Below are 27,707 nucleotides of genomic sequence, written 5' to 3'. Positions count from 1 at the left end.
TCAAATGCAGGACTGACCATTTCCCTAAAGTGGGCCTACCCTTTGATTGTTCCTTGACCTCCTCCCACAAGTCTGGGATAGTTTTCTAGAGAAATAGCTGTAACATTCCCCCACCTATTTTGTCCTTGATTTACCCAGCATAAATGCCAAGTAACATTTATGAGATGGGTTAAGTACAGACCCTCTGAGACCATCACTGTTCTCCATGGCAGACTTCGTATTTGCAAAAGCTTGACTACATTCTTGTCAATCACCAGACATTTGTTCTTTTCTTTGCCTATCAAAATCCCACCCCTTATTATGTTTTTTCTGGGCTTACTCATCAATGCTTTCAGATCTCAAAATGATTTTTTCCTAATCTGTTTTCTTTGAATTACAAAAACAAAATAACAACAACAAAAGTCTGTTTTTTTACAGTTTTATTTTAGGCTATAGACTTTCATTGATGCCAAGTGTATGAGGGGAGCCCCTGGCTTGGCAAGTCTTCACTTTCTGCTCCCTAAACCTTCAGTGTCAGGATTAGATGTGGAGTAAAGAGTTTAAAACATTTTATTAATTTAGTAGTCAAAGAGTATTCCCAGATGCAGAACATTTTTTACCCACATGAAAGAGTTTTGTACATTGATTTTTTGAAAGTAGCCCTGGCTGCTGTGGTTCAGTTGGTTGGGCATCATCCCATACACTGAAGGGTTGTCATTTTGATTCTTGGTCAGGGCACATGCCCGGGTTGTGGGTTTAGTCCCCAGTGGGAGTCATGCAGGGAGCAGTCTATTGATGGTTCTCTCTAATTGATGTTTCTCTCTCCTCCTCCTTACCTCTCTCTAAATCAGTGGTGCTCAACCTTCTGGCCCTTTAAATATAGTTCCTCATGTTGTGACCCAACCATAAAATTATTTCCATTGCTACTTCATAACTATAATGTTGCTACTGTTATGAATCATAATGTAAATATCTGATATGCAGGATGGTCTTAGGCAACCCCTGTGAAAGGGTTGTTCGACTGCCAAAGGGGTCGCGACCCATAGGTTGAGAACCACTGCTATAAATCAATCAATCAATCAATAAATAGAAAAAATAAAGATGATTCCTTGGATGTAAGGTCAGTAATCAGAGTCAGGATGTCTTTGACTCTCTGGAGAAAAAATCCCATGCTAGCTCCTTACATTTTTTCTTTCAGAAACCTATATTAGAATGTAGAAAAAGCAGCTGGGGGGTAGGGGGAGAGTCTGTAATTTTAATGGGCCTGCAGAGACCACTTTGAAATTTTGAACATCTTCCCAAGAACAAATATAATAGCTTCCACCTGATGTCATAGCTGTATGTCCTCTTTAAGGATCCAAGCGTGTAGGCGAGTGGTTCTGACGTAGACTGACTGGATCCTGCAGGACACTGAAGGATGTCACTCACAGGACACTGCTGGCTCTCTGCCTGTGACGCTTCCATGAGCTGGGGCTTTGGTTCCAGTGTTCCTTCTCTAAAGCCAGGGCCTTTGCAGCCAGCAGTGACTCAAGCAGATGGCTGACTGTGACAAGCCTCCTCTGATTGTTAATAAAAATACCAGAAGCTACACTGCATTGTGCATTGTGTACAAATACGTGAGGCTATTGCTGATTCCTTTGTATCTCTAGATTCTATTTTGGGAACGGGTTGATCTTTTCTACACAGAACTCTCACAGAATCAGCAAGCACACCAGGTGTGTGTTTGAAGCATCCACTGCAGTTTGTGAAGTCAGAATATTTTTATTAGCCTTCTGAACCCTCCAAGGTTTTGACAGACTGCCTGTGATTTTGGGGAGAGAAGAATTTCAGTCTTGTACAAAAATCATCAGAGGCACTCCCAAATTAAAAGTTTAACTCAAATTTTATTGCCTCTTTCTTCCCTGAAGAAATGCTGCTAATGAACAAAACAATGAGAAAATGTAGAATTGGGGTTTGGAGTTGCAGTGGGGTCAGAATCTAAATGCTGAGTAATCCATTCCCTGGGTAATGAGTCCAAGATTAGCTGAGAGTTGATTTTGAACTGGCTTTGCTTCGTGTGTTGCATTGATTCACAGACACTTCAGCATCACCTCCCCCCACCCCCGGACTCCCGGGAGCTTGTATGAAATTGCAGATTCCCAGGCCCCACCTCAGAGGTTCAGGTTGAGCACATTTAGACTGGCGCCAGGGAATCTGTATTTTGGCCAAGAAGCCTAGGTGATCCAAACCTGCTGTCGCTTCATTAAAATGTGGTATTATTACATTTAGAAGTCACAGGGCCAATTGCAGCTCAAGTCAGCTGATGGCTAACTCTGTGGCCTCCATGAAGATTCTGGGTGGAGTGGTGAGAAGCAGCGGGGTGGAGAGAAAAGATAATGGATAAGGGATCAGAAGGTCTAGTTTCCAGTCTTTGCCCTGCCATTTATTAGCCACATGACCTTGGGCAAATGTCACTGGGAGACTCAGTGCCTCATCTGTAGAATTGGACCCATAATTCATTCCTGGCTTACCTCATTGGGTCATAAGGATCAAATGAAGAAATGACTTTGTAAAACACTACATGTTAGAAGTCACAACACTTTTATAGAGAGAGAGGCAGTATTCCCCCCTTCAATATAATGGTGGCAGACTCAGATTCAGCATCCCTAGACCTAAGCATCTTTGCTCAATGAACAAAAGGTAGTGGTTTTCAGAATTACCAGCTGCATCCTGAATCAGAGTCTGCTATGATGGGAACCTGCCATGTTAATAATGCCAGAGATCATTCTTATTATATTAAAAGTAGGGGAGTCACTGGGCAGGTAATAATGGAAGCTATTATGAATTAACTGCAACCTTGCATGCCTTTTCCTATTGCCTGTGGCCCAGGATAAAAATGTATTGGGGCCTGATCCTCTCCTTTTCCTTCCCCTGCCCTTCTTTTTTGTCCCATATATTCTTTTTACCTCCTCCAGGCCAGTCTAGCTATATACCACTCCAGCCTTTGTCCTTTGCTTTGCAATCATCTCCCTCTATCAAAACTCCTTTCCTTCCTGCCAGGTCTCCAGTTAACTGGCCCCAAATCCAGTTCCCATGAAGGTGTGTGGCATAGGTTCTGGCACTCTCAAGACTCAGCTTTTGTTGTTACTGTTGTTGTTAATCCTCACCTGAGGATATTTTTTCCATTGATTTTTAGAGAGAGTGGAAGGAAGGTGGAGAGACAGAGACAGACACATTGATGTGAGAGAGACATTGATTGGTTGCCTCCCGCACACACCCTGACCAGAGCCAGGGATAGAGTCTGCAACTGAGATACGTACTCTTGACCAGAATTGAACCCACAATCCTTCAGACCACGGGCCAATGCTCTAACCACTGATCTAAACCGTCCAGGGCTCAGCTTTTGTTTTTAAACAGATTATTTGCATTAATTTTATCAGAGTATTTTGTCAAGGAATTCCTAGAGAATTTCAGTAGAGAAATATGAGTCATTAGCACCAGGTCAGCCAGGATGACATTGGGGACAAGGGCCCTGTACCCTAGCCTGTGTAGCCATCACAAGCCAAGCAAAGTGGTGTCCAGCCAGTCTGCTTGATTCCAAATGGCCAGTTTCTGGACTCTTTCATCCTCTGCCCTGCCCCCTCCCTTCCTCTACTTTCTAAAACAGGGCAACAGGGTGTTTCCTCTCTGCATAAGGAAGGCCTCCTTCCCTTGGCCGGCCTTTCATCATTTTATTACCCAGCTCCAGAGAGCATCCAACTCAGCTTCCAATTCCTTTTTCAGGGAGCTAGCAGCTTCCCTCCTGGGCAGAGTCTGGCTCATGCTGCCTTGTTTTTCTGTTTTCTGACTTCTGGTGTGCCATGGGGCTTAGTGTATCAGAATCATCAAGGCCAATATTCCTCCAAAGTGCCATTAATAAAAACCCATTTCATGAGTACTGTGTTTTGATGAGGGCAGTGTGTCTTCTGCCAACATTTTTAAGGATTGTTTTCGCATGGCTTGAGGGATGATTTTCTTAAAACTTTTCTTTTTTTAATGGAGAGGAAAAATAAAATGGACAGTAGATTACGAAGATAAATATAAGGGAGTGAGGTTGAGGAAAAGACTAATTTTTCTGGTCTCCAGTGGGGGATCAGAGTTAACGACCCCTCCAGTTGGTAGGACATAAAAGTCAGGAAGCTAAGGGTGAGAGAAAGCTGAGAACTAACAAAATGGAGAGGAGCCAGCACCTTGTTACTCTTTTATGATATCCTATGTCTTACATAAATACTTTCAGGAATGTTAGGCTTAAAAGTCCTGCTGTATCTCATCAACTTCTAAAGCAGGGGTCAAAAATTAGACTGTCTCCTGTTTTTGTAAATAAAGTTTTCTTGGCACAGAACCATACTCATTGCCATTGTCTACAGCTGTTTTTTACTCTATACCAAGAAGAGTGGCTACAGCAGACCAGATAGTCCACAACATCCCAAATCTTTGCTATCTGGCTCTTTACAGAAAAAAGTTTGTCGACCCTGGTCTGGAGTGATGAATCCTCTAGAGCAGTGATTTTTCAACCAGTGTGCAGCAAGAATTTTAGTAATTAGTTTCATGTGTGCCATGAGATGAAAAAGTTTGAAAATCGCTGTTCTAGAGCACTCCTTTACAAATTTTTTCTCTTAGCAACAGAATGTATATTTTAAAGAATATTTTAAATGTAGAAGCCCATGAAAAAAATATGGGGTGATTTGGGGAGGGATAGGAGTCCAGAGCCCCATGCTCAGTCTTTCCTCTGGTCTCCCACCCCTAATAGTATTGCAACTACCCAGGGTTCCATGGACTAGAGTTTGAAAGATCACTCAGAGCACATGCTTCTTGAGGCAGGGTACTGCCTGCTTTAGTTTCTTCTGTGTCTAGAGTCTTGTGGGGATATGTTCTGAGAAATGTATTGTTAGGTTATTTCATCATTGTGTGAAACATTATAGAGTGTACTTACATGAACCTAGGTGGTATGGCCTACTGCTATAATTGTATGTGCTATAGTTTTATATGATTGACTGCTCAGTAGGTTTGTTTACATCAGTATCATCACACAGGTGAGTAATGTGTTGCACTAAGACATCACGATAGCTATGAGGACATCACTAGGCGATAGGACTTGTTAGCTCTCCTATAATCTTAAGGGACCACGGTGGTATATGTAACCCATTGCTGACCAAAATGTTGTTATGCAGTGAATGACTATATTTAGTGCCTGGAACATAAAATATATCAAGACAGATATGATGAATGAGCAATGGAAGGATGTGCCTCCAGTCAAGATCCCATGGCCACTGTCAAATCTCTCTCTGCCCTCTGTCATCTAAACTGCCCCTAGGAGTGATTTAAACCCACTGTCTGTCCTATATCCTCACATTGCTAGTTTCTGATTTTAACCCCATTGCTCTGCTGGAACTGTTGGCACAGAGGTCCCCAAAGATATTCTTAACTACCACAGTCCATGGACATTTTTCAGTTCCTATCTTCAGGTGACCCTTTAAGTATTTGACAATTCCTGAATTTCACCACTTCCTTGGATTCTCCTGGCTATTTTTTCTCTCTTTGACCTTTGCTTCCCTGTATACCCTAAATGACCATATACTTTAAGCATTGACATCACCTCACTCTAAATCTAAATGTTAAGTACTCACAAGTCTGTACATTAAGTCCATCCTCCTTTCTAAATTTCAGACTGTCTTATCTAATCTCATGTTAGACAGCTCCACTGGCACCCCAAACAACCTGTCCCAATCTGAACTTGCTAGTCCTCACAAGCTGCTTTCTCTTTCACTGGATGACACCATCACCTGGCAAGTTCTTATCAACTTAACTCTAGGACCTTGGCATCTCAAATCCAACACCAAACACCAAATTCTATCCATTTTGTGCTCTAAGGATTTCTTGACTCAATCCCCATTCTCTACTTATCATAGCTTTTTAGTTGGCCACAGTAGTATCTTAACTGGTCTCCTAAAGTTTATGCTATAACCTGTTCTTCACTGTGCAACTACAAGGATTATGTCACTCACCCACCGCCCAACACTCCCTCACTTACATGCTCTCTCGCCATTGCTTCCCAGTGTACATGGGATAAAGGCCAAAAGTTGTTAACATGGCCTACAAGGCCCTAAAAGGGCTGGCCCCTGTTCATCTCTCCAGCTTATCGTGCATACTTTCTTCATGTTACTGTCTCTGAGCCATGCTGCTTTCTCTTTTAGTCAAACATTTCAAGCTCCTTATGACCAAAGAACCTTTATCCATACTGTTCCCTCTGCCTGATATGGTCTTCCCTACATAATTTTTATTAATTCTGTGAATCTTAGTTTGAACACCACTTTCCTTGACCAAATCAAATGAGCCTCCCTTGAAGTTGAATGTGTAGATCTGTGGCCAAGTTCTAATGGCAGTGATGTTTGAACCATTACATAATTGGGATCAATTTGTTGTATCAGCCAACATCACCAAATGAGGTTAATGATCCTTTATGGAAACAGGACAAGATATATCTTTTTATCCAGAATCTCTTATCTCAAGAGAGAATGAGAAGTGTAGGGAAGGCTTGGTCATAGCCTGGGAAATGGGTGGTCCAGGGAATTAAAGCCCTGAACCAGAGAAGGAGTGGCAATTGATGTAGGAGCTCAGCTCATGGAGACTTCTATCCCAGATCTCTGTCTTCCGTGTGTGAGTGTGCTTATACCTAATTATGCCTTTGTGCATTGAAATTCCATTTAAATCTTAAGTAGCGCCAGAGAAAACAGTCCACTAGAAGGCCTTTTATAAATGCAGGACTAACAAAAAGTTCACTTTAACAATACGAAAGTAATGTAAATAAATAATTACAGCCATTATGTGAACTTCTCATTTTGTCTAACTACCATGCAGAACAATATATAATAAGGTTTATCATTAAATATGTCAGATTCAGTTTGTGGTTAAATTTATTTGATCGCAATTCTAAACTTCGTTCTTGAATGTAGAGCCAGCATTGTTTGTTCATGTTGCTACTCACAGCTTTAAAAAATTAACAAGAGAACTTACTACCCTCCTGTCATAAACAGCTTTATGGCTGAGTAAAATTTGAGAACATTTCGTTGGTATCTAAATGTTATGGTTCTTATTAACTTGTTTTAATGTTTGGCCATGTGGACTGAATTGGAAAGGAGTGAGGAGTGAGACGTGCTGCTGAGCCAGAGACCTGAGGCTTTTGATGGGTCCTGTGGTCCCGCTGCTGGGAGGCTTTCTACCATACTCGTGGTCCCTTAGACGAGGCTGGGGCTGGCCAGTCTGACTTTGCTTCCAAGACCTCAGCATCTCTGTATATTCAATTAATTGCATATGTTACTTGGAAGATTCCTTGTATCTATTTTTTTTATTATTTTATTAAATCTTTATTGTTCAGATTATTACATTTGTTCCTCTTTTTTTCACCCCATAGCTCTCCTCCACCCAGTTCCCACCCCACCCTCTGCCCTTACCCCCCCACTGTCCTCATCCATAGGTGCACTATTTTTGTCCAGTCTCTTCCCGCATCTCCCACACCCCTTTCCCCTCCCAAGAATAGTCAGTCCATTCCCTTTCTATGTCCCTGATTCTATTATAATCACCAGTTCATTCTGTTCATCAGAATATTTATTCACTTGATTCTTAGATTCACTTGTTGATAGATGCATATTTGTTGTTCATAATTTGTATCTTTACCTTTTTCTTCTTCTTCCTCTTCTTAAAAGATACCTTTCAGCATTTCAAATAATACTGGTTTGGTGGTGATGAACTCCTTTAGCGTTTCCTTATCTGTGAAGCTCTTTATCTGACCTTCAATTCTGAATGATAGCTTTGCTGGATAAAGTAATCTTGGTTGTAGGTTCTTGGTATTCATCACTTTGAATATTTCTTGCCACTCCCTTCTGGCCTGCAAAGTTTCTGTTGAGAAATCAGCTGACAGTCGTATGGGTATTCCCTTGTAGGTAACTGATTTTCTTTCTCTTGCTGCTTTTAAGATTCTCTCTTTGTCTTTTGCTCTTGGCATTTTAATGATGATGTGTCTTGGTGTGGTCCTCTTTGGATTCCTTTTGTTTGGGGTTCTCTGCACTTCCTGGACCTGTAAGTCTATTTCTTTCACCAGGTGGGGGAAGTTTTCTGTCATTATTTCTTCAAATAGGTTTTCAGTATCTTGGTCTCTCTCATCTTCTGGCACTCCTATAATTCTGATGTTGGTACACTTGAAGCTGTCCCAGAGGCTCCTTACACTATCTTCGTATTTTCGGATTCTTTTTTCATTTTGCTTTTCCGGTTGGGTGTTTTTTGCTTCTTCGCATTTCAAATCTTTGCCTTGATTCTTGCACTCCTCTGGTCTACTGTTGGGAGTCTGTATAATATTCTTTATTTCAGTCCGTGTATGCTTAATTTCTAGTTGGTTCTTTATCACAACATCAAGGGTCTCATTAGATTTCTTGTAGATCTCAATAAGTTTATCGGCGGCTTCTAGACAGTTCTTGAGAGACCTTAAAAGTGTGGTTCTGAACTCAATATCCTCCATTGACAATTTTGTCCTGTTTCTTTGTCTCCGCATTTTTTATGCTTTCTTGGTGCACCCACTAGTGGTCTTTGTGCACAGTCTTGTTGTAGTTAAGCCTTGATTGTTGTAGTTAATACTAGGGGGATTTGACCTCCAGGCCAGCTGGCTGTGAGAATCAGCTGTGTCTGCAGTGGGAAAACTTCTGTCCTCTGGGGAAGTGCTAATCTAACCTTTGCCTGAGGCTATCTGGCAAATGGCTCTGTGCAGGGCTTGGGCAGGGCGGGTCGCACTGGATCAACAGGGCGGGTGGAGGGAGCAGTTATGGCTGCTCTCAGTCCCGTCCCCAGAGGCTCTGCCTCTCAGAGTCCCAGCAACCGCTGCAAACCTCGGAGAGAAAGCTGCCCTCGTGTTCCGACCGATGCCAGACAGTCCCGCTTTTCCCGTTTGAATCTGGGTCCCTAGAGACTCACCCAGAACTGGAGCTCAGAATCTGAGACTCCCTCCCGATTGAAAACAACAACCGCGCCCTCAGCCACCAGCCCGCTCTGCGCGCACCTCCGCACCTTTGTATTTTCCGCACTGCGCCTCCTCTGAGTCTCGGTATGCTGTTCTCTTTCCTTCTAGTTGAAGAATTTCCCCTCAGCCAGCCTTCCTGTGGTTCTGGGCAATGTCCATTCCGTCTTTTAGTTGTATTTTTGAAGTGGTTGTTCAAGGCAGCAAACTCCGGTGTTTACCTATGCCGCCATCTTGGTTTCCTATCTCCCTTGTATCTATTAAGTGAATAATAACATCCCAGTGACATTAAGGTGTTCAGGCAGAGTTGCTCTGTATGAGTAGAAATGGAAAATCTCACACTCCCACACCAGATGATGCTAATAAAATAATAACAGCATCTGACACTTACTGGGCAGATACTCTGTCAGGCACTGTGCTAACTGTTTTACATCTTAATGAATCTTTACAACAATCCCATGAGGGAGGTGGAGTGGTTCATTGCTTCCTCACATAAACTTTGCAAATGAGCCTTCCTTGAAGTTGAATGTGTGGATCTGTGACCAAGTTCTAATGGCAGTGATGTTTGAACCATTACATAATTGGGATCAATTTGTTGTATCAGGATGTGGGACTTGCCCAGGGTCACAAAGCCTGGGTAATTGGGGCCAGATTGAGGTCCGTAATCTTGTTTACCTCTTCCAGCTTCTCTCCTCCACTTTCTTCTTAGTATATTGGAGAGAATCTCAGTCCTGACTGAGACAACGTGGTGAGGTGGGGGATTCTGTATCCACTGCTTCTCTACTGGTTCTGGAAGATGCTAGGCACATTAATGTTGCTTGGAAGTGAGGTAGGAGGGCTTTCATTGCATCTGTTTCAGTGAGTATATATTAAACCAGTGTATATTTTATTTAACATATACTTAACAAATATATAGAGAGAGATATTTTAAAATGTATACCATGTGCTGGGTGCTGAGGGCAACCTCATTCTCAACAAACTTATGGTCTACTTGGGGAAGGCTAAAGAGTTAACAGACAATTGTAATACAGTAGGGCAAGTGTTGTGATGGGAAAAGTATAGGATTCTGTGGGAATCTCTAGCCCACATTTTGCCAATCAGGAAGCCTTCCTGGAGGAAGATGTGTCAATGCTGAGGCCTATCAGAGAAAAGGAACTAAACCAGGAAAGGGGGAGAAAGTGGGAAAAGGGAGTCCCAGACAACAGAACCAGCCCTGTGGTGTGGGCCAAGAGAGATTTGCATATAGCCTGCTGATAGTACACTGGCTTCTCTAGATCAGCACTGAATGGTCCTTCCTAGCAAGTTCTCCCCTGGCTGCTACAGTGCCTGATTTTCTCAACAAATACATCTATCAATAAATCAATCAGATTTATTATTTACTACATGGAAGGCACTGGGTGAGGCATTGAGGAGAATTTGAACTCTAAGACGTTGCCTCTATCTTCATAGCGTTTACTGAGTGTTGAGTTGGAACATTCTCAGAGGGAAAAGAGAAAATGTAAATAATAATATGGGCACTGAAGCAGGAGAAGAAACGTGCAAGGATGAAACACTCAGACTGTGGATTCAGATCCTACCTCTACCACTTCCTCTCTGTGCACGCTTGTATAGGCTACTTCACCTTTCTGAGGCTCAGCTCCCTGTTTATGAAACTGGGATAATAAAAGATCCCTTTCAGGACCATGGCAGGGATTAAACAGGCTATGCCTGCCTAGCACTTAGCATGCTGCTCAGCGCAGAGCAGGCTCTTACTAAATGTTTTAGCCATTATGGTATTATTATAATTAACTAGAGGCCCAGTGCACAAAAATTTGTGCACTCGGGGGAAGAGGGGGTCCCTCAGACCAGCCTGTGCCCTCTCGCAGTCTGGGACCCCTCGGGAGATAACGACCTGCTGGCTTAGGCCTGCTCCTGGGTGGCAGAGGGCAGGCCCAATCCCTAGGTGCAACCCCTGGTCGGGCTCAGAGCAGGGCCGATTGGGGAGGTTGCAGTGCCACCCCCTGTCACGCACAGAGCAGGGCCCATCAGGGGGGTTGGGGCTCCATACCCTGTCATGCACAGAGCAGGGTCAGTCAGGGGGTTGGGGAGCTCCCCCCTGTCACGCACAGAGCAGGGCCCATCAGGGGGTTGGGGAACTCCCCCCTGTCACAGAGTAGGGCCGATAGGGGAGTTGGGGCACCACCCCCTGTCACACTCAGGGCAGGGTGGATCAGGGGGTTGGGGCGCCACCCTCTATCACTCACAGAGCAGGGCCGATCAGGTGGTTGGGGCGCTGCCCCCTGTCATGCTGATCCCGGTGCCGGGAGGCCTCGCGGCTCCGCTGATCCCGGTGCTGGGAGGCATATTACCCTTTTACTATATAGAATAGAGGCCTGGTGCATGGGTGGGGCTGGCTGGTTTGCCCTGAAGGGTGTCCTGGATCAGGGTGAGCATCCCCACTGGGGTGCCTGGACAGTCTGGGTGAGGGGATGATGGCTGTTTGCAGCTGGTCACACACCCTTCAGGGTGGGGGTCCCCACTGGGGTGCCTGGCCAGTCTGGCTGAGGGGCTGAGGGCTGTTTTCAGGCTGGGACTGAAGCTCCCAACTGCTCCTTTTTTTCTTTTTTTTTTTTTTTTATTCTGGGCCAGCTTTAGCTCTGAGGCCTCGGCTGCTGAAAACAGGTTTCTGGCCTTTGTTTACCGTCTGTATTTGATACAATGTTGCGGTCTGGCTGGCTGAAGCTCCACTGAGTAAAGCAGGTTTCTGGGGTTTTTTTAGCTTCTTTATTCGCAACATAGTTGCTTAGAGTTGCAGCTGAGAGGCCGGCAAGTCAGGCGGAGAACGTCTCCGTCACTGAAGCAAGCCTCGCTGTTCACATCAGCTGCCTGGCTGCCTGCCGCCATCTTGGCTGCCAGTTTATTTGCATATCTCGGCCCTACTCTGTGAGTGACAGGGGGATTAGCCAATGGGAAGGGTAGCGGTCGTACGCCAATTACCATGTTTCTCTTTTATTAGTGTAGATTCCCTCCATAAATACTTGAGTACCTTCTCTCTGGTGCCTTTTTTACGTTTTATTTGTGGTTGCTGGCGTCATGCCACAACAGCCATTGTCCGAGCACTTGACTCTCTCCCATTGGATCCTACTCCCATATCAGGTGTCCTCTTGCCAAAAAGCAGAAACCATAAGCTCTGGGGAAGCTGGTTTGTCTTTCCCACAAGTAGGCCCCAAAGTCTCCTCCCTAAATCTCCTTGGACTGCTTGTCTCCCCACACTGTTGGGAAGACAGAGGATCCCCGTCTTCCTCACCCCTCAGCCTCCTATTTTCACTTACTTGGCAATTAATTGTATACATCCAGTGACAGCTTTAACCATGGTAAGGTATACTTTTATTTAGTATAAATGTTATTAACATCTAACATTTTCTGAGCCCATACTATGTGCTGGCAGAACTTGGTGATGGCCTTACTTAAGGGCTTCATAATCACTGGATTATGAAGTTGGGTTGAAACATCTAGTCTTAAACTGTTATGGAGTGCATGCTCAAATAGTATCAGTGACTCAAAGCATATTTATTCAAAAACAAAAAATCCAACAACTAAGATTTAGTCAATTTATCTATTAAAGAACAAGTAAGGATTTGTTATGTGATAGTTTTGACACAACACTAAAAGCAGCTTATCTATCTATCTATCTATCATCTATCTATCATCATCCATCTATTCGATGCATGATGTATGTATGTCCCTTGTATTTCCCAGCCCAGTGCCTAGAGCACTCTCAGGACAAGGCACAGGGGGTTGGGGGGTGAGGGGCGGGGGCAGGCATGACAAAGGAGAGCGGGCTTACTGGTGCTGGTGGGGAATGGTAGGTTTGGAGTTGTAGATAAGTTTATTTCAAGACCATGGTAGGCCATACAAATTAAAATGTCCAGTCCAACAGTTGGCAATTTGGAGATGGAGTTGAGCAGAGAGTTCAGGGCACCCCTAGGTTTAGGCATCCTTTCCAGAGGGGATAGCCACTTTAAATAAAGTCATCTGACATCAGAAGTGGCAGGGAAGGGGTCACATTTGACCAGGGTAACACATCACGAGTGCTGCTTAGACATTTCTGCCCAAAGTGGCTAAAATTGACTGAGACCCCAGGGGTCTGGGGCTGCAGCTCCAGTAGCTTATCTTTGAAATCTCCTGTTCTGTTTTTTTAAAATATTTTTGTTGATTTCAGAGAGGAAGGGAGAGGGGAAAAGAGATAGAAACATCAATGATGAGAGAGAATCATTGATTGGCTGCCTCCTGCACACCCTACTGGGGGGTCGAGCCCGCAACCCAGGCATGTGCACTGACTGGGAATCGAGTTGCGACCTCCTGGTTCATAGGTCAATGCTCAACCACTGAGCCACACCAGAGGGCTCCTGTTCTATTTTAAAACATCATGTGAATTTTCCATTTTACTTCACAATATGCAAATAAGATTTTAAATTACCTTTAAGTAAAACTGATTTTAGGATCACAGGCGGCATTTTGTCCGTGGCTTCACATAGGCTGAGTTATCCCTGGCACATGCACAGGGAAGGGAGCTCACACTTCAGCTTGTGAAGCCAGACATTCAGCAAGGTGTGTTGTTTTTTTATTATTTGGAGGATGGGGGGGGGGGGCATGAATCTGATCATCACATTGGCTAGCCAATTAACAGGAGCGGTCCTAGAGAGTGAGTGCGACCCCAGATGGAGAAGTTTTGATGAGGATGAGACCATCAGGAAGGGTCTGGTTGCCCAGAGAGTACATGGTTGGGGAGGTTGCCTGGGTGACATCACATCTCTGGACCTCATGGAACGGAGTAAAGGACCCCAAAAGGGAGAAAGAAGTGTTGGGCTCTGGCAGTGCTGTTGATTCCAAGTGGAAGGTGAAGGAGAAAGCATTGGGTTGAATGATCTGGGGCTCTGTGAACCAAGGACACTTGACAGTTCTCTGCCAAGAATTTCCACCACTCTGTTTCATGTCACGAAGTTGACTCTTCCACTGGCCTCCCAGCAGAAAAACCAGAAAGAAGGCCTACGGAAGCAGGGCACTAACAGGCTAAGATTTCTCTCCAGGGTGGAAACAGATTGCTAGAACTTCATTCCCACAGCATATTTCAGTGGCAGATCGGGTGCAATCCCCCCCCCCCCCCCCCGCAAGATGGGGCATTTCAAAAGCAGAAGAGGAAAGGGAGGCTGGGTAGGGAAGGCAGCTGTCAGCTTCAGTGTGGCTTCAGGACAGCTCTTGCAGATGTGGGCAGAGCAACAGCTGCCATGGGATGGGCGATTCACCAGATCCAGGGATATAGGAGGGCTAGAGCAATTCAGATTACACAAGCGACTCCCATGGCTTCCGGACACAGAATTTAGCCTCAGGACAGGTTCACTTCGAGTGTGAAAGGAACATCTCTCCTTGGCACCAAATTAAGCCAATTTGATCAAAATTTGTAATGCAGAAGAGCATAATTAAATTGAAGATTTTAATTAGGCACAGTTTTGATGAAACTTAACAGGAGCCAGCAAGAACACTCTGGCTGTCTGTTAAACATAATCCTGCCTGGTGAAGAGCTCTTTAGTTGATGATCTTTAATGACTGCCCAGCTCAGCTCTCAGCTTCCTCCTTGGTGTTCCAGGCAGCTTGGAGGAGGGTAGAGACATGGGAGATGACTGGGGGGCCAGGAGGAGGGAGTGGGACATGCAACCCACAGAGAAGTGTCTCCTTCCAAGGAATGTTGGTGCTAAGCTTTCAGGGTGCCCACTTACTCATCTGTCAGAGTGGAGAAATGGTGGGAGATTATGCCAAGGGCTGTTTCACAGTTAGGAGTTGGGAAGGAGAAGGCAGGGCTCCCTGCTGGCTGAGACTCCTCCACTGGCCTCTGCCAATTGCTTCCCCCTCTCCATTTCATGTCACCAACTTGACTCTTCCATGGCCTCCCAGCAGAAAAACCAGAAAGAAGGCCTCTGGGAGCAAAGAATTGGGCAGCACCTTCAGCCCAGAGGACTGGATGTTAGCAAACACGGCATCTTTTAAGAAATGAAGGCATGAACAAAGTAATATGTGAATAAGTGATTCACCCTGGAACTGTGCTGACAAAGGGAAGAGGTTTAAAAATAGGGGCCAGCCATATTTACAGAAAGTGGGCTCCAAAGAGAAATTCTCCCTTCCTTTCTCATCTCCCTGTTTTTTCTTTATTCAAGAGATACTGAGGCCTCACTTTTATGGCAAGAGCTCTACCAGGCACTGTCTTCATGATGCTAATAGACTAGTGGGAAAGATAGAAAGTGGGTACATATTTAGGAATTCTGAGAAAGAATAACAGAAAAGTCATACTTGGCTTAGGTCAGGATCAGTAAACCCCAGTTGAGGGGCCAAATTTGCCTGTTGCCTGTTTTTGTAAATAAAGTTTTATTGGAGCACAGTCACACCTATTACTTTTCATATTGTCTACAGATGCTTTTGCTACAAAAGCAGAGTTGAGTAGTCTTGACAGATACCTCATGGCTCACAGAGCCTAAAATATTTACTATCTTGCTCCTTACAGAAAAAATGTGCAAATCTTAGCTTAGACAATCAGGGCAGACCTTTAGAGAAGATGAGATTTGGTACAGACCCAGAGGAAGAGAATTTAGCCAGATCATGACTTCCATATGAGGGAAGGAGAAGGAGTGATGGCCTTGCAAGGGGAAGAGTTAGGAGTTGGTGTACATTCAAGAACCTGGAGGGTGGTGATGGAAGGACACAGCCTGGATAAGATGGAAGAGGAGGGAAGGCCATCACTTGGACACGGCAAAGGGATTTGGATATGATACAGGGGCATAATGTGATATAATTTTTAAAGAGGCCCCTGGTCCTGGCCCATGTGGCTCAGTTGGTTGAGTATGGTCCCATGCATCAGTTTGGCATGTGCCCCGGTTGCAGGCTCTATCCCAGTAGGGGGCGTGCGGAAGGTAGTCGTTCGATGTTTCTCTCTCCCTATCCCTTCCTCTCTCTCTCTAAAAATCAATAAGAACATATTTAAAATAAAATAAAGAGCCCCCTGGCCCTTGTGGTCAGATGGCTTGAAGGAGAAATGGTTCCTTCACCTGTTAGATAAGGCAAGAGATGGTGGTGGCTTGGATCAAGGTTTTATCAGTAGAGGTAGAGAGTAATGGGCAGATTTGGAATACATAATGAAGTGTTGGATGGGATGAAAGTTGGCAGGGTCAAGAATGAACCCACCCAGGATTTTGGCTGGAGGGAATAGGTTAATGGTGGTACCATTAGCTGATGTTGAGAATGCAGGTTGGGAGAGAAGTTTTGGTGGAATGATTTAAGTAAGAATTAGGTACTTCCATCCTCCTTAAAATTAAGACTTGTGTGAAACTACAAGTAGAGATGACAGGAAGACATTTGGACATATGACCCTGAATGCACATGAGAGGCCCTGGCTGAAGTTAAAAGCGTGTGAGTCCTGGGCATGTAGGTGGCATTTAAGTAACAGGATTGGAATAGCTCACTTAGGTTGCAAGGTAAAGAGGAAAGGAAACAGAACCCACAGCTGATGGTTTTCTGCAGTCTGCTTAGCTTCAGTTTGGCTTCTTACTCATTGATATTTATCAAAGCATTAGACTGAGTATAAATGCTAAAGAGACTTAATTAAGGAATATTCTAAAAATGCAATGAATTATTCTAAAGTGTATTCAGTTATTCTCAGGTGCCCCTCTCCCAATTGGGAGCAAATGGAAGGCCTTACATCTCTTTAAAGTACAAGTAGCATATGTATTGTTTGAATAGTGAATAAATGGTTTACTCTTCTGAGTTGTTTAAAGTGGTGGCTCCTAATCACAGCTTCCTGGCCAGTCAGTGAAAAGTATGGATTCCATGGGTTCCTACCTGAAGTGATTTGGTAGATCTGGGGTAAGGTTCCAGGAATCTGCCTTTTTAATGAAAACCCCAGGAAATTCTGATATGAAAAGTCCATAGTTTGCATTTGGCAACCACGATTTTCCCAGACATTTCAAAGGAAAACTTGAGATTGCCCCACCCAAATAGCAATACCTTTTAAACTCACAAGGATTAGAATTGTGAGGTGGGGGTAAGGTATAAATAGCATGCTTATGCATGCAATGGAATTATAGAATTATCACAATCAGAAAATGTATATTATGATATGTACACACAAGTAGAACCACATTGTTCATTGTGTTCATTCCTGAAAATTAAAATGGGAACAATGAAGGCGAGAGGCCATGAAAATTCACAGTAGGTGTCCTTAATCTGGAGACCACAGATGGACTTTATTCAATCCATGAGTCTTCCCTATGTCATATACGACTTGTGCGCATGCATGTGGATTCTTTTGGGAGTGGGTTTGTAATTTTTATAACATTCTCAAAGGGGCCTGAGACCTATAAGAGTTAAGACCCACTGATTTAGAAGATATTTTTGTGCCTTTCTTTTTTTAATGCCCATCTTTATACTTAGCACATGACCCTTAAAAGACTTTGTGAATATGAATGATTTTAATGCTATATACAAATTCCCAAGTCTTCTCAAGAATCTCCAGACTTGCTTCCTTTACTCATTATTTTAGCCTCCTAGACAAGGAGAGAGCAAAGCAGTATCATTTCTACTAAGTCCTGTAAGTAAACCAGGCTTCTGCTATATTAGATCACTATAAAACAATTCCCTGAGGTCCAAGGGATTTTGTGCTAATAGAAGAAAATGCTTTCTACTAAGCCATGCAGATGATAGAAAATATTCTCGCTATGATAATTTACACAGATTACTCCATGACAAACTGGTTGTTTTTGCTGATCATGTTGATCACTAAAACACTGCAGATTTTTTTCTGAGTTTGGAAATGTTGCAAATGCGTTGTGAGGCCCAAGGCCTTTGTTACTGACTCACCAGCATGCAAATGCACTTTAAGAAGTGCACATTGGTCTTAAAGCCAGAGGTAACGTGTTTTGCTTACAAAACAGTTGTCTTCAGTCTTCCACATCAACACATAGAAATTGCCAGGGTTTATTTAACATTCTTTGAGTGATTCTGACATCAGGGTCTGCAGAGGAAAGGACACAAGAAATCTCATGCTGTTGGATGGCCTTGGTGGTTTTATCTCTCCTGATCTCCCACTGTCCCCAACCTGTTCATCCTCATGTATTTCCATCTCATTGAATGATGTCCATTCACCCACTTGACCAAAAAGGAAACCATGGGTACCATCGTAACCCCTTTCTCTCCTCACTGACCACTTGTAAACCCAGTCATACTTACTCCCCCATCTTCTCCTATCCGTCTGCTTCCTTTGGTTCAGGACACCAAAATTTCTTGTCTGGATGACAACAGTGGCTTCCTAAATGATCTCCCTCATGTCAACTTAAATCTTAAATCTGATAAATAGGTGCCCATATCCATCCCACGTGACCATCTGCCTCCTGGGCATAGGGTGGGTGGGTAGCATTCCATATCCTTGTACATTCCACCAAAGCCTGCATTTCATAATATATCCTGAGACAGAGTCCACTTCTCTGCTGCAAGTTATAGGCCTATGGAATTTGAGTTGAGGCCATGCCCTAAGGATTCAGTCACTGGTTTCTTTGATTTCAAGAGGTTTAGAAGATTCAATTTGAGAAAAGGTCTTGTTTGGCAGCAATATTTTTTTGATTGCCTGTTTCTTTTCTTTTCCAGGAGATTTCTCATTCTCTGAGGTCCCAGTGGAGCTTTCAATCCCAGTGTTCCCACAATAGGAAGGATCTATGATCCAGACTGGACAGTCCATGTGCCCTTCACTTACTAGGTCACTGTGACTGGCTCATGTCTGGGCATGGAACTGAGCCAGGCCAGTTAGAATCTCCTGGGATTGATCATTAAACACAGATGAAAGGAAATCCTCTTTCCTTTGAGGATGCTAAACTTCAAGATGTAGGTGTAGCTGCCGGTAGCTATTTTCCCACTGATGGGATCTTATCTGCAAAACGCAGTCAACAAAGATGAGTGATGGTAGCAGTGGTAATGGTGACAGATAACATTGACTGAGTGCTACCCACATGCCAAGACCTAATCTAAGTGCTTTACATGCATTCACATACCTTATACTCATGATTATTATTGTCATGATTATAATTAGTATTGTTATGTTTATCCCTGTTTCACAGATGTGGAAACTGTGTCACTGAGTGGTTAAGTAACTCAAAATTATAAAGCTGTTAAGTGTGGAAACACAATTTTAACCCAGGCAGCATGGCTCCTGAGCTGTGTGTCTCTAAGCAGTATTGATAGGGATTGAGTCTTGTCTGAACTCAGGGCTCCTGGATCCCCAGGAGTGACCAGTACATTTCCTTTTTTAAAAAAAACTTAAGCCAGTTTGAGCTGGGTTCCTATCCCTTACTACTTGCCTACACTACTCTGCCTTCCATCATCTTTCATTCTGTGTTTTGTCTTATTGCTTTGCCTTAAACAATAACTTTACAACTTAATATTAGAACATTGTGGAAATCTGGAGAATACAAAAAGTTATGAAGATATATAAAACTAAGATATCTTAACTAAAGATATAATAAAATTTGCAAGCGATAAACCAATTCAAGATAATTATATTTGTTTTCTTCTCATTTTTTCTAATCATTTACATATAAGCACATATGAGGATACACACACACACACACACACACACACACACACACATACACACATACATATACACACACACACTAGAGGCCCGGTACACAAAAATTTGTACACTGGAGTGGGGTGTCCCTCAGCCCGGCCTGCCCTCTCTCACAGTCCAGGAGCCCTCAGGGGATGTCCTACTGATGGCTTAGGCCCACTCCCACAGGAGGCAACCAGGCCAATCATGGGAAGGCGCCGCCCCCATCACCCCGCTGGTCGTTGCAGCTGCTGGCCCTCAGCCCTCAGCCCTCACCCACTGGTGGGCGGGGGACGATCTGGGGCCAGGCCAGCTCGGGGAGGGGCTGTGGGAGGTTGAGGCACAGCAGGTTGCATCCCATCCAGCCTCTGCGGAGGCGTGGCGCCAGGACCAGACCCATGCTGCTGCCTCTGTGGCTGCCTCTGCAGAAGGGGCAGCACTGGGGCCGGGACCGTGCAGCCCCCTCTCCTGCTGCCTCTGCGGAAGGGGCCGCAGCGCTGGACCGGCGCCGCCTCCTCTCCTGCACCGCCCTGCCTCTCCCACGCCCCTCGGCCCTCACAGCTGCTGTGGCTTTGTCCAGATGGACGTCCAGAAGAAGTCTGGTCTAATTAGCATATTACCCTTTTATTAATATGGATATATATGTACAGTATTTTCACTTAATACTGGATCATGTACATTCCCCCATGTTAAATATTTTTGAAAGCATAATTTTAATGGTGGCACAATTTTCATGTGTGTGTGCAAGTGTGTCTTTCCACTGACTTCTATGTGCTTGACCTCTTTCCTGATTTAACCTTATGCTCTGGAATCAGGAAGGATACCATGGGCTGTGGAGACAGGCTTGGCTTTTCCCTGTGTTTCTTGGCCTGCATCCTAGTAGTCAGGGCCCTACAACCCACATCAGCCCCGGTCACAGCTAAGCCTCCCAGCCAGGACGGCGACTATGTCAGAAATGTCAGAGGCAGAGACCATCTTGTTGCTGCTTATCCCTCTGCCCACAAACAGAAGCCAGGAGGGCTCTGCTGCCAGCGGGCTGAGAATAAGACATGCTCAGGGAAAGGTCCAAGCCTCTGTCACAGATCAGCAAGTGGAGAGCCAGGATGGCTCGGCTGCTCTGGCGTGATTTATTCTAAGGCATGCAGAGTCACCAGTTAGCACAGTAAGAGAAGTCTTGTTCCTGCCTTTTTAACTCCATGCATCAATAACAATTTGCTTGCGAAAGCCCCGGGTGCTGGACCTAAATATGCAAACCACCAGGGGGAAACACAAGAATAACATTGAGAAATTAGATTTAAAATGCCAAGTAAACTCTTTTTGCTGAATCCCTCCCAGTTAGTGCAGTATAAAGGCCCATAACATTTATGCAGCATTAAATGCCACATAAATAACTAGTTATTGATGTGTAGATGAGAAAAGGAGGAGGTGAATGGAAGGAGTAAAAATAGCACAGCCGAATAGGATGCGGATGTCAGTCTCATGTTTGATGAATCTCTGGATGTCACCCCAAGCCATGAGCAGTGGCGCATTAAGAAGATAGGCACAGGCTAGAGACAGATGTGGTGTTAGACACAATGTGAAGCCAGAGGACTTCAGAACAAGGCAGTCATTTCAAGTCAAGTGCAATCATAATGCAGCATCTACCCATCCATCCATTCATTCATATGTCATTCTGTACTACTGCTATTACAATGATTAATTACTCAAATGTGGACTTACTATTAATTACTATCATTTATTGAGGGCTAACTTTTGTCAAGGTTTATACAAAGTGGTTTATATGAGTCATCTCAATCCTCAAAACCATCCTTTGAATTGGTTGTTTTTATCTTTAAGTTGATGAGAAGCTGTAGCTCAGAGTGCTTAAGTGACCTGTGGAAGGTCAAGCAGAGAGTATGTGTCAGACCCACAGACCCATCAATCCCGCCATCTTTTTCTCTGTATTGTAAGTGAGTTTCTACTATGTGTCAAGCTTTGGACTAGGCATTGGGGCTACAAGGGAACCTACAATATGGCCCCTACAACACTAATCATGGGGTAGGTGAAACTGGAATTGACTTGAAGAGGCCTTGGAGTCAGAAGGCTGGTGGTCCCAGAGGTTGTCACTGGGACACCCAAAAAGCAATGTCCAGAGTGTCATGGTGGCCTCAGGAAGAGATATTTAACTCTGTGTGGGTGGTTTGGGGATAACTCAACCTGGATTTTGAAGAAGGAGTCGTGTTCAAGCGATAGAGACATGAGAAACATACTCTAGGTGTGTGTGAGGGGGGGCAGTACAGGCAAAAACAATAATAATTTTTTTTAAAGGTAGAACATTGTAGGACTTTGGAAAATACAGGAAAAAAATCATGAAGAAAATCAAATTTGTAGGGATACATGAGAAGTATGGCTATAGGGAGAGATTTATTGATCACACAGAAGTGAGAGAATCTGGAAACGAAGGCATCTCCTGTACTAAACTGTGTACCTTTCCATACAACTTATTGTAAGGACCCGAAGGTACAAATGGATCAGTGTCATCATAGAGCTGACAACTAGGCAGCCAGGCCCTCCCAGCCATGCTCTCCATAGGTCTCCCCCCTATAACCCAACCTGTTACACTGGCTCTCCTTATCTGCTTGACTTTTTCAAAACTCTTATCACTGAAATATTATATAAAACTAGAGAGCCAGTGCGTGAAATTTGTGCATGGGGGGATGCCTCAGCCCAGCCTGCACCCTCTCGCAATCCAGGACCCCTTGGGGGGGGGATGTCCAACTGCCGGTTTAGGCTGAGGGATCAGGCCTAAACTGGCAATTGGACATCTCTTTCACAATCCAGGATTGCTGGTTCCTAACCGCTCACCTGCCTGCCTGCCTAATCACCCCTAACCACTCGCCTGCCTGCCTGGTCGCCCCTAACTGCTCGCCTGCCTGCCTGATTACCCCTAACCACTCTGCCTGCCTGTCTGATCACCCCTAACCACTCTGCCTGCCTGCCTGATCGCCCCTAACCACCTCTGCCTCGGCCCCCACCACCATGGCTTCATCTAGAAGGATGTCTGGAATGATGTCTGAAAGGTTGTTCTGCTGTCCAGTCTCATTAGCATATTACGCTTTTATTATTATAGATTGCTTCTTTACAAGTTTTTGCCACTCTCTCCACTAAAATATAAGTTCTGTGAGAGCAGAGATTTTGTCTTTCTATTTCTCTGCTTTTTCCTAGTGCATAGAATAACGTTTGGCATATGGTAGACCCTTAATACTTGTCAAATAAATGAATGGACCTGACATAGAAAAGAATAGAAGATCCTGCAGCTAGTGAGATGTAGGAACAATGAAGTTCTGTGATGGGCCAGAGTCCTGTTTCTCACCTGGGATGCATGCTTTTTTCCTCATCGCTTTTTTTGGGCAGTTTTATAACTTTATTTGACAATCAGCAGTAGTTTTCATCCACATTAACTGTTTTCAGAATTTTGAAAGTGGTCACAGGTACATAGGTGACCAACATATAGAGCTTGTTTGGTGAATTTTCATACTCATGTTTTCTAGACAACTGTATCTGGTTACAATATGGGACATTACTTATTCCTTTGGCCCAGGCAGCTTTGTTCAGCCTGAGGTCAATACATACATTTGGAATTCCCATTTCCTTTGTGGCAAATTTCTGGATCTCTTTGAGTGCCCAAGGGACATGCTTCTTGAAACCCACTCCATGAATGTACTGTGAATGTTGATGCTGTATCTCTGGTTACCACCTTGTTGATGGCAGACGGCCCTTCTTCTCACCACCCTTCTTTGCAGGAGCCATTATGCTGGGCCCAAGTAAGTGGTTGGGAGTCAGCATCACTTCTATTTCCCTTGAATGCCTTGTGGCTTTTAAGAAGCAGTGGTCTTAATCCTGCCATCCAAATGTTTCTTTTCACCCAACTTGTTTGCTCTTGGTCAACATTTACCCCTCCCATGCCCACAATAGACATTGCAAATCAGTCATGGCATTTTTTTTCTTGTAGCCTTAGAATCCTTGTCAATATCACTCTCTAGACAGACACTGCTAATCAATAGGAAGTGACATTAGAGAAGACATTACCTTTCATCTGACCATGACCAAAACTAAACAGATGTGAGAAGAGAGTAATATAGTAGATGTAAGGAGGAAGGGACCAATTTGTATTCCAAAGAGATATTACAACCTTCAGGTCTTTAGACTTCCCCAGCGATGACAAATGAAATAGCTTGGAGATTATGTAGCACAGTGATTATGAGCATGAACATTGATTTCAAGCTGTCTGGAATGCAATCCTCATTTTACAGCTTTCTGACTGTGTAGTTGTGGGCAAGCTACTTAACCTCTCTGAGCTTCAGTGTCCTCATCTGTAAAATAGAAACAATAATCATATCTAAATCATCAGAATTTTATAGAGGGAACAATAAAATCACCCACATAAAGCACTTAGCCCACTGCCTAGGACACAGTAAATAATCAGTAAATACTAATTACTGATTTTTTTTCAAAATTGTAAGATTTACAGGTATAAAATTAACCAGAAGCTGGATCTGGAACTCCAAAAATATTTGAGCTAAAATTGGTCCACTCCCTCTCAGGAATATATAAGACAAAATCATTCTCCACTCAGCTTCATCAAGTTTTCTATTTCCTTTATCCAATTTTTATTCATATTTCAACCACTATTAAAAACATTAAATAAAATGTTTTAAACAATAAGCACTTACCCATAATCATAGCCCTTTTACACAACTCATTTCATTTTTCACATTCCTTCCCAGTCCTTTCCCAAATGTATGTAATTTTTCAAACAGTAACCACTTCAGCAAAGGGAAGAACACAAGGTTCAGAAGGAACATGTATCTCTTCTCCTCACTTCTGCTCACATTACACAGAGGGAAGCCAGTCATGTGGTCACACCTAATTTTAAAGGAAGTAGGGAAATGTAATTCTACATGTGGCTGGGAAGAGACCCAGTGATGTTTGATGGACAGCAGTAATAACCATCATTACTCCTTAGATATTCTTTTATCTCTGTTCTTCCCAAGGTAAGTTGGGAAACAAGGGGACATAAGCAAAGGGAGGGGGGAGATCCTTAGTCCCTCCATTTCTTATTTGCAGTACTCAGGCTTCCTAGTTTCTATTTCCTTCTAGATCATTTACTAGCCTCTAAATTCCCCATTATTTTATCATGAAGAATAATTCTACTGTGGCATATAAGTTATTGCTCCCAAATTTTCATACAAATCCATCACTGGCCTCAGCTAATAAATGGACCTTCTATTAGCATATCTTACCTTCCCCAGAAGGCTGTGTGTGTGTGTGTGTGTGTGTGTGTAAAAGCCCCCCCTCCACAACCTCCAACTTTTTTTCAGATACATAGATATTTATTGACAGAGTAGGTATTTCTTTGAATTGTAAAGTTCTTAAGGGGTGAAAGTAGTTCATGTTGGAAGTCAAGAGCATGGGCTCTAGGGCCAGGTAGTCATGGATTCAAATTTGGCTCCTTCCCTTATTAATTCTGTGAATTTAAGGGAACTTTTTAACTTCTGTAAGCCTCAGTTTGCTAACCTATAGTATGAGGAATTATGTTAATTCCTATAGAGTTGTAATGAGGATTTAATAAGTACAGTCCCTGAAACAAAGTAACTATTCAATAACTTCTGGCTCCTACTAGAATGCTCTTCTCTTCCATCTAGGAATCCCTTTCTTCACCTTTGTGACCTGCACAGAAAATGATAGAGCCATCATTTCCTTGAATGTTATTTCTTTACTTACATTAAACTAGAGGCCTGGTGCACGAATTCGTGCATGGTTGGGGTCCCTGGGCCTGGCTGGTGATGGGGCCTGATGGGGGCCATCTCTCCCAGTTCCAATTGGGCCAATTGGGGCCCGCCGGCTGGGGGGGAGGAGGGGGGAGGGACCGTGGGAGGTTGGCCAGCCGCTGGAGGTTGGCTGTGGGAGCACAGTGATCACCAGGGGGCAGCTCCTGCATTGAGCGTCTGCCCTCTGGTGGTCAGTGTGTGTCATAGCAACCGGTCATTCGGTTGACCTGTCATAACTGTTGCTTAGGCTTTTATATATATAGATTAAAAAATATTAATTAGGGATTCTCTGGTTAAAAGTGCCAGAAAACCAAGCTCAAAATGCCTTAAGCAAAAAGAAAAAAAAATTATCTGTCTTGTACACATGAAAGATCAGGGATAGATAGGCTTCAGGCACAGTTGGATCCAGCTGCTCAAATAATGTCATCAGAGCTCACTACTGTTTTTATTTTCTTCTATTTGGTTTCATTATCAGGCTGAACTGCCCTTGATGGTATTAAAAAGACTGCCAGACAACTTCAATGTTATATCTTATTCTCTCAATAACCATGCTGAGCCCAGACCATTTTTAATAAAAATATGAGCATTACCTTCCATTGGAACTAGATAAAGCTGATGGTTGTAAAATATTGCAAGTGTATTAAATACCACTGAAATGTAGGCTTTACAATGGTTAATTTTATACTATGTGAATTTCATCTCTATAAAAAATAAAGTTAAAAAATATCTGCCAGTTGCCATAGTGCCTGCAGTGCTATGGTTCGGAGTAAAACTGACCATCCTCTCCCATCGCCCCCTTCCAGCCCCTACTCTTGTCTGGACCCCTTAAACAGGACCTTCTGCTTTGTCTGAAACAATGAGAAGTTTCCTTCCAGGCCTCCTTTTCTCTCTTGTTTTCTCTTCCCTGTGAGAAGAGGCAAGTCCTCCAAGATGGTGAGGTTGAGGAAAGGAAGTGAATCCTCTCATGCCTTTGTGTTAAGGACATCCACAGACCTAGATAGCAGCTCTGGGTTTATATTGTTACCAGTTAATATACAAAGGGAACTGAGGCCTTTCCAGTGCTGCCCAGAGCCACCACCTTCCTCACCAGCTGCTCCCTGAGTCTCTTCCCGCCACCAGGTCAGAGTGGAGCTCCCTATCTGTGTCCATGTTCTTGCTGGCAGGAACGCATTGGCCTTGTGTCTGGGGGAGGGGCTTTGCTTTAGGGAACATCCTACCCACTTCCTCATCCACCTTGACATTCTTAGTGTTTTAATGACCATCACCAAAAAAATGACATGAAGCTATTTTTTATAGAAAAATATGTATTTATTGATTTACTTTACATCAGCTTGCACTTTAAATTCAAGGCAAAGGCCTTTCTCACCGTCAATCACCAGCTGCTTTGGCCCTATTTGTCCTTCTAGGTAGATGGACATGTGACCATTTAAAAGGACAAGTAAGCTCATTCTTTAGAAATCTATCATGTTTGGAAATCTGGAACTTCAAAGGAAAACAAAAGGACCTTTTCATCCCCTTCCTTAGTCTAAGCTGTTTCTTCTTTGGAAGCTAATTTCTAACTGTAATCACAGGAGAAAGGAGGTTTGGGAAATTATGCTGTGAATCTGGTCTGCAGAGGCGGCCCACTGCGATGCTGTTTTCCTCAGGAGCTACAGTTCTGGCCAAAATCATCTGGGAAACTTTTCTCTCCTTCTCATTTATTCTGCCTATGGAGACCTTGTTAATCATGCCAAAAATGCTTCACATTTGTATAGCCATTTTAGCTTTTTCCAAAGTCTTGTCACATTAATCATCTCATTTGATCATTACAAGTCTCAAGAGAGGTGGGTAGAGAAGGGACTAGGATTCACATATTACAGAGGAGGGAAGTGAATCCCAGAGAGGTTAAGCAATGTGCCCAAGGTCACACAGCTTTTCAATCGAGAGAACTAAGCCTAGAGACTGATCATGCAGACCTCCAGCTTTGGTCATAGCTGAATCACAAACATGGATGGCTGCCCTCCGATCTCCATCAGAAACCCACTGTCAAAGATCCAAGGAGTGAACTTCTCCCCCAGATATATTTGGTTTGCTCTCCTCATTAATATTTGACTCGGCACCGCAGTTGCTCCTTTGGAGTTACGTTTATCAGGCTGGTGACTTGTTCTTTTTGCCATCAGCCTGATGCTTGCAGAAACCAGAGGATGGCAGAGTGACTTGGGTGCACCTTCCTTTGATCTGTTTTAAATGACATCGTATTTATAAGATACACTTCCCTTCTTTTGATGTGCAG

At 43.7% G+C, this 27,707-nt stretch overlaps 1 pseudogene; it reads right to left on the bottom strand.

Moving 5' to 3' along the window:
- Positions 1-23,039: 23,039 nt before the first annotated feature.
- Positions 23,040-23,414, bottom strand: LOC118657851 (annotated as a pseudogene).
- Between the last annotated feature and the right edge of the window lie 4,293 nt (positions 23,415-27,707).

This window comes from Myotis myotis, unplaced genomic scaffold, assembly GCF_014108235.1.
Source record: "Myotis myotis isolate mMyoMyo1 unplaced genomic scaffold, mMyoMyo1.p scaffold_m19_p_6, whole genome shotgun sequence".
NCBI classification, from domain to species: domain Eukaryota; kingdom Metazoa; phylum Chordata; class Mammalia; order Chiroptera; family Vespertilionidae; genus Myotis; species Myotis myotis.
This window is presented reverse-complemented; position numbering and strand designations above follow the sequence as displayed.